The 12708-nt window shown below is 38.6% G+C and overlaps 1 long non-coding RNA gene across 1 annotated transcript; it reads left to right on the top strand.

The window, feature by feature from the left end:
- The first annotated feature begins 3367 nt into the window (after positions 1–3367).
- LOC143982463 (uncharacterized) lies at positions 3368–4420 on the top strand. The gene is made up of 4 exons (XR_013274458.1): positions 3368–3470; positions 3558–3702; positions 3981–4090; positions 4249–4420. It is a non-coding gene; the product is annotated as an uncharacterized LOC143982463 (long non-coding RNA).
- The last annotated feature ends 8288 nt before the right edge of the window (positions 4421–12708 follow it).

The following is a 12708-nucleotide window of genomic DNA, read 5'->3' as shown; positions in this document are numbered from 1 at the left end:
AATCAGAATATCATTATCTCTCCTTCTGGTATACCCCTTCCGGCTGATCTTCGGGTGGCACCGATTTTTTTGGGGAAGGAATCACCCCCAACTGTAATGAAATAGATAATACCTTTGACAGGCTAGAGAAAACAGGTGGTTCAGAATTTTCTATCATTAACCTATCCTCTCATGTATTAACTAAATATGAAAAAGAGGTCTTGAAATTTGGCCTTACTTTTTGTCCCAACAATAACATTGATACATTTGAATTGATAAAAGATGTTCATTTATTTTCTCGTAGACTTCTCTATAGAACTATTTTTGATAGAAATGAGATTGTACCTTCTCAAAATACATGTGATGATAGGTCAATAGACAATATAATTGAGCATCAGGCGATTCAAAATTTGATGGATTTATGGGAGGAGGGACACACCACGGTGGATGAACCGGGAACATTGGAACCTGTTAGTCTATCCATTGAGGGTATGTCCTCCCCCCCCACAGTCTTTTAAGCTTAAATCAAATACCTTTCCCCAGCTAAGTTCAAATCCAAATATTTGGGCTTTTACTCAACAGGTTTGCCAAAAAATTGAAAAAAGTTCCTTTACAACCACTGGGAATCCTAATCTTAATAAGCAACAATTACAAGCGCTACATTCTCTGCAATCTAACTCTGATTTGATAATTAAACCAGCAGATAAAGGGGGCAATTTAGTTATTATGAATAAAGAACAATATGTCCATATGTGTGATAATACATTGAAAAATAAAGAATGGTACCGCCCTATTTCGACTACAATAATTTCCAACTATGAGATGCAATTTCGTCAAATAATATTCAAAGCTTATAGAACAGGAATCATTGATAAAAATACTTGGGAATTCTTAAATACAAAAGATCCCAAGATACCTACTTTTTACGCGCTCCCAAAAGTACACAAATCCTTATCAGAACCGCCAGGTAGACCTATAATATCTAGTTGCCAATGTCTTACTGAAAACACTAGTTCATTAATAGATAACTATCTACGCCCACATGTTACATCTTTATTCTCCTATATCAAAGACACTATCGATTTACTTAAGACAATTGAAGGAATTTCCTTACCACCAAATTGTTGGCTTGTCACCATTGATGTGGAATGTCTCTACAACGCCATCCCTCATGATAGAGGGGTGGAGGTTGTACAGACATTCCTGAATGAGAGAGGCCCTTTGAGTGCTGGGTATAGTAGTTTTGTGCTCGAATTGTTGAACTTCGTGCTTAGGCATAATGTTTTTCAGTTTGGTCAAACCCATTACCTCCAGGTGCAGGGGGTTGCGATGGGGACTAAATGTGCCCCATCGTATGCCAACCTGTACCTGGGGGGATGGGAAAAAGACCTATTCTCACGGGATGATGTTGAACCTATGATTGGGAACGTTGTTGCCTGGTATAGGTACTTGGATGATATTCTCATTTTTTGGTCTGGAACTGAAGTTGAATTAAACTATTTCTTTCAATTAATTTCGATTAATAATTACAATCTTCATTTTACTTTGAAATATTTTAGTAAGGAAGTTGAGTTCTTGGATCTTAAGATTAGTGTTAATTCCGATGGTCTGTTGGCTTCCTCACTTTTTAGGAAGCCAGCGGCCGGAAACACTATTCTACATGCCAATAGCTCACACCCACCGTCATTGGTACGGTCTATACCATATAGTCAATATCTCAGATTAAAGAGAAACTGTAGCCAGGAATCTGATTTCAAAGAAGCAGCAAAGGCCCTTTATGATAGACTTAGAAAACGGGGATATAGTCATAATAGCTTGAAAAAAGCATATAATCTAGTCAAGCACAAAGATAGGAGTACCCTCATCTTCTCTAAAAAATCTGCAAAAGAAACAAATACAGTAAGACTAATTACTAGATACTCAGATCAAAACAAAAAATTCAGAGAGATTATACAAACATTTTGGCCTTTATTATTAGCTGACCCTGTGGTGAATAAATATGTCAATGAATATCCTGAGATAACTTATAAACGCGCCCCCTCCCTAAGGGATCGTTTGGTGCATAGTCATTTTGTTGATCCTGTTGATAGAACTGAAATAAGAAAATATGGTTCATATTCATGTGGACATTGTGACATGTGTAGATATATGGCTAACTGTAAAAGATTTAAATTGCCCAATGGAAATTGGCATCAGCCTAAAGTGTATGTGACGTGTTCAACGTTAGGCATAGTATATTTGGCACTATACCAATGTGGAGGATTCTATGTAGGGAAGACGAAAAGAGCTTTTTCGATACGCATGCGCGACCATATAAAACCTATCTTAAATAAAAAAAATGACTACTGCGATTAGCCGACATATAGGCATGCACCATGCGTTTGACCCGAATTACATTAAATTCCAGGCATTGGATCACATTCCACTCTCTTCGAGGGGGGGGAGTGTTGACAAAAAATTATTACAGATTGAGGCAAAGTGGATTTTCAATTTAAAGGCAACAATATTTCCTGGATTTAACGAAAATTTAAGCTATCGGTCATTCCTTTAGTCTGGGGGATGTTATTATATGACACACCCCCCATACTTTAGATATCATGTGATGATTCGGATGATTTATAGTACTCGAGGGGGGTGGGGTGTGGGGGTGTGTGGGGGGGCTGGGTGATTTGGGTTTTGGGTGTGGGTATATATCTCCTTTTTTTTTTTTTTTTTTCTATTAAATAATGTGTATAAAAAGAATTAAAGAGATGTTTGATGTATAAATACACATTGTCAGAATGAATTCTATATATTTTTATACATTTTTGTATGTATTAATGTTTTCTTTATTCACAAGCATGAGGCGGGCTCTAATTATGTATCCCACTTTTAACGATCAGTTTGATCTATGATCGCAAATGGATGCATTGATTTGTGGGGGTATTCTCTCTCCCCCTTATTTTCCCTCTTTTCTATACTTCCCCCTTCACCGCCCAATTACTATGTGATTTTCCTTCTGGAATATCACATGGAGTTTTTGGTATTTTTTTATTTTTTTGATTTTAGATGCATCGACGCTAACCTGTGGCCTGTGTCACTGTGGCAATAGGGAGGAACATACGGACGCCCGAGGACACCTTAGCTCCGATCGACAATGTCTTTCCGAGCGAGCTGTCCGATCGTTGGCAGCAATGCCTGCGTATTAGCCTGGGGAGCTTTCCATCATAGGGTAGTGCAAGCATTATTTGTTTTATGCTACACTCCCCTTACGTTCGCTGCTTCCTCTCAGCGTAACATTAAATGCCGGTGATCGCACTGCTGCATTTTGGGAAATGTAGTTTCCCGTTCTATCTCCTTCCCTCGCGCATGCGCATTGCTGCCCTGAACGTCCGCATCGAGCCGGTGACGTCAGACGCCGGCTCGATGGATGGCGGCTTTATAGCGGGACACGAACGTACCCGGCTCAGTTGCGGAGGAGCCGTGCTAGGAGGAGGTTATGCTTTCAAACGGTTAGAGGAAATTTTTCTAAGATACATTCCTTGGGATTTCTATCCTTATGCAATAATTAATCTATAATACCCTTTCTTATATTCTAGACACCCTGTGAACAGGCAGTGAAGCCTGGTGGGTGTGCTGTCTTCTGTAGTCTAATCTACCCTGAAGGGACTTCTGGACACCCCTAGTGGGCCAATGATAAATTGCTGGATTTGAATAAAGAAATCTTTACTCTTCATTGACTATGTAAGTGGATGAACTATAATTAATCTTTCCTTCTAGTTTACAAGAATTAAAATCATTAAACTAAAATATTGATTGGACAAAATGAATTGATCTAATATTAATTAAATGTATATTGTTCTTTTCTCTTTACTTTGTATGCCTACATGGTTAATAAATAAAGTAAAATTAGGGTAGGGTATATGAATACCTTGCAAAATAATTAATACATTTAAAACTTTTTTTTTTTTTGTAAAGTAATATGTAGAATTACAAAATATATTCTCTTCTGTCCCGATTAGCCGTTGTCTATGCCCTCCTTGCTAGACCATTTGACCATTGAGTATGCAGCCCTGCATCTTCTATGTCATCTTGACGATTTTTTGGCGGTGAATGGGTTGGCGAAATAGGGGTGAGCATGTCTATCCATCTGCAGCCCTACTCATGCCTTGTATTAATTATGTTTATGTTTTATTGTGTATACAAAGTTATGTAAAATTGTCTAAAGTATCGGACCTGGCGAAATTAACTTATGTTTTTCTTTATTGTTTGATTTTGTTGTCTTGGTAGTTGGCATATCCCCTGATGAAGCAATAAGCGAAACATGTCGGGATAAACCAATCACAACTACCTCAATCATACCTCCTTTCGGATCGCAAGTTATATAGAAAGTATTTTGTATGACTATAAAAGATGACTCTTGTTTTTATGGGATTGTTGTAATAAAATATTTATAAACCTTTTTATATATATATATTTCTTTTTTGAGTATTGCACCATTAATGTCCCATTTCCCTGTTTTGTTTTTTTCCAAAAAATTCTCAGATTTTTTAACCGGGATGAGGTGCTAACCAATGGGGTGTTGATGGAGGTTTGAGTCAGTTCTTTATTTAAATATTTCATTCCATTGAGAAAGTATAAAATTAATTCTCCATCTAAATCATGTAATATTAAATATTTTCTTCTTTCAACTTTATAAATTTATTTAACTTCTTGTGAAACTCTTATAACTTTAACCATATCATATAACTATTTTATGGATTTTACTTTAAAATGATTTTCTTTTCAAGTATATTGTTCTATTATATGACACATTCTCTATGTGTATTCTTATCTGTGAAACCACTGACCTACTGACCTTTAATCATAAACTCTGGACATGGAGAACAACTGGTACCAAAATGACATTCACACAACTTAGATATTACCTAAATCACTCACACTCAATTTATAGCCCTTTCATACACATTTGGAATCAGTTTCTCCAGATGTACCACAGCTAATCACTGGATCAGATAAACCAGAAGTAATTTTCCGACTAAAAATGCTTGTCATAATTTTTTCACCTTTTTTCATTTCTTCCTTAATCAATTTATAAAATCGTTTCATTCTAACCATAATACAGATTTGAAACAAAATACATAAAAACTTTCCCATTATTTGATTGTCATATTTTATATATTCTATCATTCTATTTATTTTTCAATTTATTGATCCATCTATCCATGAACAGCAAGCAACTTTTTCTATTTTTTTTTTTAAACATTCCAGAATTATTTAATTTAACAATAACTTTGTTTAGACACATTGAAATCCTCTTCTTCCTATACTCTAATTATACCTTTTTGTCTTTCCTATTATATTATCACTATCATCATTATTCAGATAATTCATAAAAAAATTCTTATATGAGAATCACATCCTAACTCCCCCTCACATAATGATCGACCGATCAATATGTCACTTTTGATGCAAGTTCACCACAAAATGATAGTCCTTGATAACATAATCAAAAAAAAATAATTTTTTGAAAAAACAAGAAATAATAACAAATAGAAATGTAGTTGTGCTTGTTGCATTGTCATGGAAGAATTAAAAAAAAAAAAAAATAGTTTTCTTTAAATTTAGAAACAAAAGTCATATCTATGAAAGAAAATGAAAACAAGTATCAAATTCTTTTAAAAAATGATGATTTCCTAAATAATTTTCATTAATCAAGTTAAACCATTTTAGAATGATAATACTTTCTGTGTTTACCCATTTTATTCTTATTTTTACCAATTATTTTTATTTTTACCAATACTTTTGAAACAAAAAACTATAATCCCAGTGTACCTTAAAAATAACAAAATAATCTTCCCAATTGATATCCCAGTTGACATCTCTGTTGGCATTCCTTGGTACCTTCAGATCTATAATTCTTAACCATAACTTTAGCTACTGGAATAAATTACTAAACATACTCATTAGAAGTAGAAATCTCATTCAAGACATCATTTCTTTTTAAATTTAGCAAAGGCCTAGCCATGTTTTGTGAACAAACTTCTGAAATACCTATACCTGTTTGCAAAATTTGCAACCACACTACTTTCTATACAACAGATTATATAAATAACTAAGTATGCCAATCTTAACCCTTTCCTGCCGAGCGTACGCAGATATGCGTACTCGGCTTCCGGGGGTTATACCGGTATGATGCCCGCACCTGCAGGCATCATCCCGGTACCGTTTTTTGCAGCAGGCGATTGGCTATCCAGGCATAACAACTGATGCGGCTAAAAGCCGCTCGGCTGTTATGCCGGAGGAGCGGGAGGGGACATCCCCCCCTCCCGCCGCCTCTCGCCGCTGTTACCGGTGCTCCCACTCGATCGGGAGCACCGATCAGAGATCCGACGCCTCCGGCTGCTGCGGAGGAACTGGAACGAAACCGTAATCGGCTTCGTTCCAGTCTCCTCATTGTAAACACGGAAGCGACGTCATGACGTCACTTCCCGTTTACTCGGCTGCCAATGGCGCCGGTTTTAAAAAAATATCCGGTATTCAGAATCGCCGTTTTCGGCGATCTGAATACATTGAAGTGTAAAGGAGGGGTGGGGGGTCTTTTAGACCCCCGATCCCTCCATAAAGAGGACCTGTCACCACCTATTACTGTCACAAGGGATGTTTGCATTCCTTGTGACAGCAATAAAAGTGATCAATTTTTTTTTTAAAACAATTTAGTCATTTTAAAATAAATAAAATAAATTAAAAAAAAAAATTTTAAAGCGCCCGCCGTCCCCGCGAGCTCGCGAAGCACAGAAAACGCATACGGAAGTCGCGCCCGCGTATGTAAACGGTGTTTAAATTACACATGTGAGGTATCGCCGCGATCGTCAGAGCGAGAGCAATAATTCTAGCACTAGACTTCCTCTGCAACGCTAACCTGGTAACCATAAAAAATTTTTAAAGCGTCGCCTATTGAGATTTTTAGGTACCGTAAATCAATCTACAAGTGAGCGCAATTATAAAGTGTGACATGTTTGGTATCTATGAAATTGTCCCTTTTCCCAAAAAAGTTGCGTTTAAAACACCACTGCGCAAATACCGTGTGACATAAAACATTGCAACAATCGCCGTTTTATTCTCTAGAGTCTCTGCTAAAAAAATATATATAATGTCGACAGAATGGCACGGGCAGGCATATGGGCGTATATATACGTCCCTGCCTTCCCACGGGTGGGGGGCCCGATCGGGCCCCCCCGGTGCCTGCGGCGGTCGGTATTCGTTCGGGAGCGATCCGGGATGAGGGGGCGGCCATTCATTCATGGCCACCCCCTCGCGATCGCTCCTGACGAATAGAAATGCTCCGTGACATCACTTCCTCTCCTGTAATGTAAACACAGGAGAGGAAGTGATGTATTCTCTCCTCCGTGTCGGTATTTTTCGTTCCGGCACCGAGGAGAGAGGATCGGTGAGTTGCACCAACACGACACTACACAGTAGAACATGCCAGGCACACTCACACCCCCCCTTTACCCCCCGATCACCCCCCCAATTACCCCTGCCCACCCAGTCACAGTGACACCAATTGCATTTTTTTTTTTTTGCATTGGTGTCATTTGTGACTGTAATAACTGTTAGGGCAGTTAGGGTTAGCCCCCTTTAGTTCTAATGTACCCCCCTAACCCCCCAATAAAGGTTTAACCCCGTGATCACCCCCCGTCGCCAGTGTCACTAAGGCTGGGTTCACATTGCAGCGGTTTATGAGAACGGATGTGATTCGCACCGCACTGCAGTGCAAATTACATCCGATCTCTGTGCGATTCGAGTTCAGCCATACAGATAGTATGACTGAATTTGTGTCGCACCCGCCGCAAACTCGCACGGGACCCTTTTTTTGGTCCGCAGCAGAATCGGATCGCATGGGTGTTCACACCATGCGATCCGAGTTTGCAGATCCCACTGCGATATGCGAACTGATCTGGGGGTGTCATTAACATTTCACTGACACTCCCAGCAGTTCGCATAGGGCAGTGTGAACTGCCGCCGGGAGGCATGCGATGCGGGAGGCATGCGATGCGGGAACCCGCCGCGGATTCGTGGCGTTCCTGCATCGCTCCAGTGTGAACCCAGCCTAATAAGCGATCGTTTTTCTGATCGCTGTATTAGTGTCACAGGTGACGCTAGTTAGGCAGGTAGGTATTTAGGTTCGCCGCAGCTTTTTATAGCGCCAGGGACCCCCATATACTTCCGCATAAAGCCCCCTGATTGCCCCCTAGTTAACTCTTTCACCAGTGATCACCATATAACTGTTACAGGTGACGCTGGTTGGTTAGTTATTTTTTTATAGTTTCAGGGCACCCGCCATTTATTACCTAGTCTCACTAGTGTACCCCTAAATTTAGGGGTGTCTACTTTCCAAAATGGGGTCATTTGGGGGGGGTTTGTGCCCTCTTGGCATTTTATGGCCTTCAAAACTGTAACGCCCTTAGAAAGCCTTTGTGAAAAAAATAAATAAAAAAAAAAAGTTTGTAATTTTCCCGCAACTTGTGGCAAAATATAAAATATTCCATGGACTCAACATGCCTCTCAGCAAATAGCTTGGGGTGTCTACTTTCTAAAATGGGGTCATTTGTGGGGGTTTTGTGCCATCTTGGCATTTTATGGCCTTCAAAACTGTAATAGGTAGTGAGGAGTGAAGTCAAATATTTACGCCCTTAGAAAACCTGAAGGCGGTTCTTGGCTTTCGGGGCCCCGTACGCGGCTAGGCTCCCAAAAAATCCCACACATGTGGTATCCCCGTACTCAGGAGAAGCAGCAGAATTTATTTTGGGGTGTCATTTCACATATGCCCATGGCATGTGTGAGCAATATATCATTTAGTGACAACTTTGTGAAAAAAAAATTAAAAAAAATTAAAGTTTGTAATTTTCCCGCAACTTGTGGCAAAATATAAAATATTCCATGGACTCAACATGCCTCTCAGCAAATAGCTTGGGGTGTCTACTTTCTAAAATGGGGTCATTTGTGGGGGTTTTGTGCCATCTTGGCATTTTATGGCCTTCAAAACTGTAATAGGTAGTGAGAAGTGAAATCAAAAATTTACGCCCTTAGAAAGCCTGAAGGCGGTGCTTGGTTTTCGGGGCCCCGTACGTGGCTAGGCTCCCAAAAAGTCCCACATATGTGGTATCCCCGTACTCAGGAGAAGCAGCAGAATTTATTTTGGGGTGTCATTTCACATATGCCCATAGCATGTGTGAGCAATATATCATTTAGTGACAACTTTGTGTAAAAAAAAAAAATTTTTTTTTTTTTGTCATTATTCAATCGCTTGAGGCAAAAAAATAAAATATTCAATGGGCTCAACATGCCACTTATCAATTTCCTTAGGGGGTCTACTTTCCAAAATGGGGTCATTTGGGGGGGGGGTTTGTACTGCCCTGCCATTTTAGCACCTCAAGAAATGAGATAGGCAGTCGTAAACTAAAAGCTGCGTAAATTCCAGAAAACATACCTTAGTTTGTATATGTGACAACTTTTGCGCAAACCAATAAATATACAGTTATTGACTTTTTTTTACCAAAGACATGTGGCTGAATACATTTTGGCCTAAATGTATGACTAAAATTGAGTTTATTGGATTTTTCTAATAATAAAAAGTAGAAAATATCATTTTTTTTCAAAATTTGCGGTCTTTTTACGTTTATATCGCAAAAAATAAAAATCGCAGAGGCAATCAAATACCATCAAAAGAAAGCTCTATTTGTGGGAAGAAAAGGACGCAAATTTTGTTTGGGTACAAGATTGCATGACCGCGCAATTACCAGTTAAAGCAGCGCAGTGCCAAATTGTAAAAAGACCTCTGGTCATTGACCAGCAAAATGGTCCGGTATGAAAGTGGTTAAATAAATTAGAACAATTTACTACTTTTAATTTAATAACCAAATCCAAGTTTGGAATTTTTTGTAAATATTGCTCAATTCTTAACTTATTATTTCCTGCAACCAAATCTGTAGGATTTTTGCAAAACACTAAACAACGTGTTTTTTCCATTATCTCAATTTCATACAGTTTTTTCCACAATCTTAATCAATATTTTTCTATGAAAACTTTGTTCAGGGCTTAAATATTCATAAACATATACATGCAGCATTAAACTTAATTTCCTTAACCACTTAAGGACCAGGCCTCTTTTTCAGACTTGGTGTTTACATGTTTAAAACTGTTTTTTTTGCTAGAAAATTACTTAGAACCCCCAAACATTTTATATAGTTTTTTTTCTAACACCCTAGAGAATAAAATGGCGGTCATTGAAATACTTTTTTTCACACCGTATTTGCGCAGCGGTCTTACAAGTGCACTTTTTTGGGAAAAAATCACTTTTTTGAATAAAAAAATAAGACAGCAGTAAAATTAGCCCAATTTTTATATTGTGAAAGATAATGGTACGCCGAGTAAATTGATACCCAACATGTCACACTTCAAAATTGCGCCCGCTCGTGGAATGGCGTCAAACTTTTAGCCTCAAAAATCTCCATAAGCGACATTTAAAAAATTCTACAGGTGGCATTTTTTGCGTTACAGAGGTCTAGGGCTAGAATTATTGCTCTCGCTCTACCGATCGCGGCGATACCTCACATGTGTGGTTTGACCACCGTTTTCATATGCAGGCGCTACTCACGTATGCGCTCGCTTCTGTGCGCAAGCTCGTCGTGATGGGGTGTTTTTAAAAAACTTTTTTTTTTCTTATTTATTTTAATTGATTTTATTTATTTTTACACTGTTTTTAAAAAAAAATGGATCACTTTTATTCCTATTACAAGGAATGTAAACATCCCTTGTAATAGAAAAAAGCATGACAGGTCCTCTTAAATATGAGATCTGGGGTCAAAAAGTCCTCAGATCTCATATTTGGGCTAAAATGCAACAAATAAAAAAAAAAAAAAAAATGACATTTAAAAAAAATATACCTTTAAGAGGTATGGGCGGAAGTGACGTTTTGACGTCGCTTCCGCCCTCCTATGGTATAGAGACGAGTGGGGGCCATCTTAGCCGCTACCGACGGCTCCGGTAAGCGGCGGAAGGTGCGGGAGGGCGGCGGGAGGGGGGTGGTACCTCTCCCGCCACCGATAGCGGTGATCTCACGGAAAATCCGCCACGGAGACCACCATTATCCTACAGCCGACCGCCGCCTGAAGAGATGGATATCTCGGTTGTGACAGTAGCTGCTGCCGTTACCGAGATATCCCTGTTCAAAAATAGGACGTACATCGTGGTGCGGCGGTCGGCAAGTGGTTAAAATAACTTCTTTACACTCTGGCATAATTAATTACCTTACTACTGCATGTATTCCTATATTCCATACATATGAAATATATAAATTTACCGATCATGCTGAGACTTACTTCTGAGCCTAGAGATGTTAACCATTCCCATGTTACTCTTTCATTTACACTCACACTCACACTCACCCCTTGTTAGTATAATAGTCCTGTGTGTACTTAAAATAAAACAAGAGATGAATAGTGTCCTTTTAACTTAGTTGTTTGTTACTTTTTCTTTCTTTTTCTCCTTTTCTTGTAGCTTTTTGCCTTGTTCCTTGAATTGTGTGCTGTAGTGTGCTGTAGTTTCTTGCCTGTTAATCTATTCTTTGCCTTTGTGCTTGGACCTTCCATCTTCAAACATCAAAATCCGACTTCTATATTAGCTCACCCAAAGTGTACATTTGCTTCTGTACCTACAATGGTGACTTTTTCAAATAACGTGAAGTCTTTTTTCCTGTTTCAACACTCTTTCTTCTTGGGTAACAATCAAATATTTTCTTATGTGAGACTCTCTCACCTTCTTAGGAACTAACCTTGGCAGATATCTTCACGTATGTAACTAAATTACATCTTCACAAAGTCCTGGATTTTCCAAAACTTGAAGTATACCATCCAACTGGCCTTGTCAATCAACTTAGTAGGCTCTATCTTTTTTTTTTTTCTGTGTACAGAGAGGTGAGAAAACAATGAGAGAAAAAAAACTCACCCTCGCCTTTTTACTGAACCGTTGTCCACATCTGACGCAAACGCCTCCTTCTAGGTTCTTTGATCGTTTTTTCCCGAGACTTGATCAATCATGAAAATGCGTTGAGTCTCCCCCCTTTGTCGAGGAACAGGGAATAAAAACACTCTGGCTGGCTATCGCCAATGTAAAAAAGTGTAGAAGAGAGTAGTAAATGTAGTGTAAATGTAGTAGAAACTCTACATACTCTACACTTCCCAGTAAAATAAATATTATTCTGCTATTCATTATGAAACTCCCCTGTGAGTATAGTAGAATACTAAAGTCTTTGTGTAATATGTGAATCAGTATCCCTGTATGTCTTCATCCAAGGCATTTCCAATGTACTTTCAGGAGTAGAAATTGAAGAATCCTTCGTTCATTCAATAGTTGGTTTATTGTTCAGAAAGATAAGCAAAGACAAGATTGACATCTGGTAACATATGGCATGGTTTTGGCTTCTAAGGTGGTAGGTACTTCTGGTGTTACATTTTCAAAGTATAGTACAGAGTTCCTTCTCGTCCCACCGATCTACCCTCACTCTCATAATCTTACTCCATTCTTATACTGTTTCATGATGTTATGTCAGCATATCCTAATAACTCCCATATTTGCATATATACCTAATATGGTTCAGTCTAAAGATAAGTAGCATAACTCCACCCATTGTCCTGACATAGTAACTCAAAAATAGATATACCTATTCAGCAAAACTACTCCTCCCTA

The sequence above is a fragment of the Lithobates pipiens genome, unplaced genomic scaffold (genome assembly GCF_037356315.1).
Source record: "Lithobates pipiens isolate NorthernLeopardFrog02 unplaced genomic scaffold, aLitPip1_a1.2 Scaffold_1, whole genome shotgun sequence".
Taxonomy (NCBI): domain Eukaryota; kingdom Metazoa; phylum Chordata; class Amphibia; order Anura; family Ranidae; genus Lithobates; species Lithobates pipiens.
Note: the sequence above shows the minus strand (reverse complement) of the source record. Positions and strands in the feature narration are given on the sequence as shown.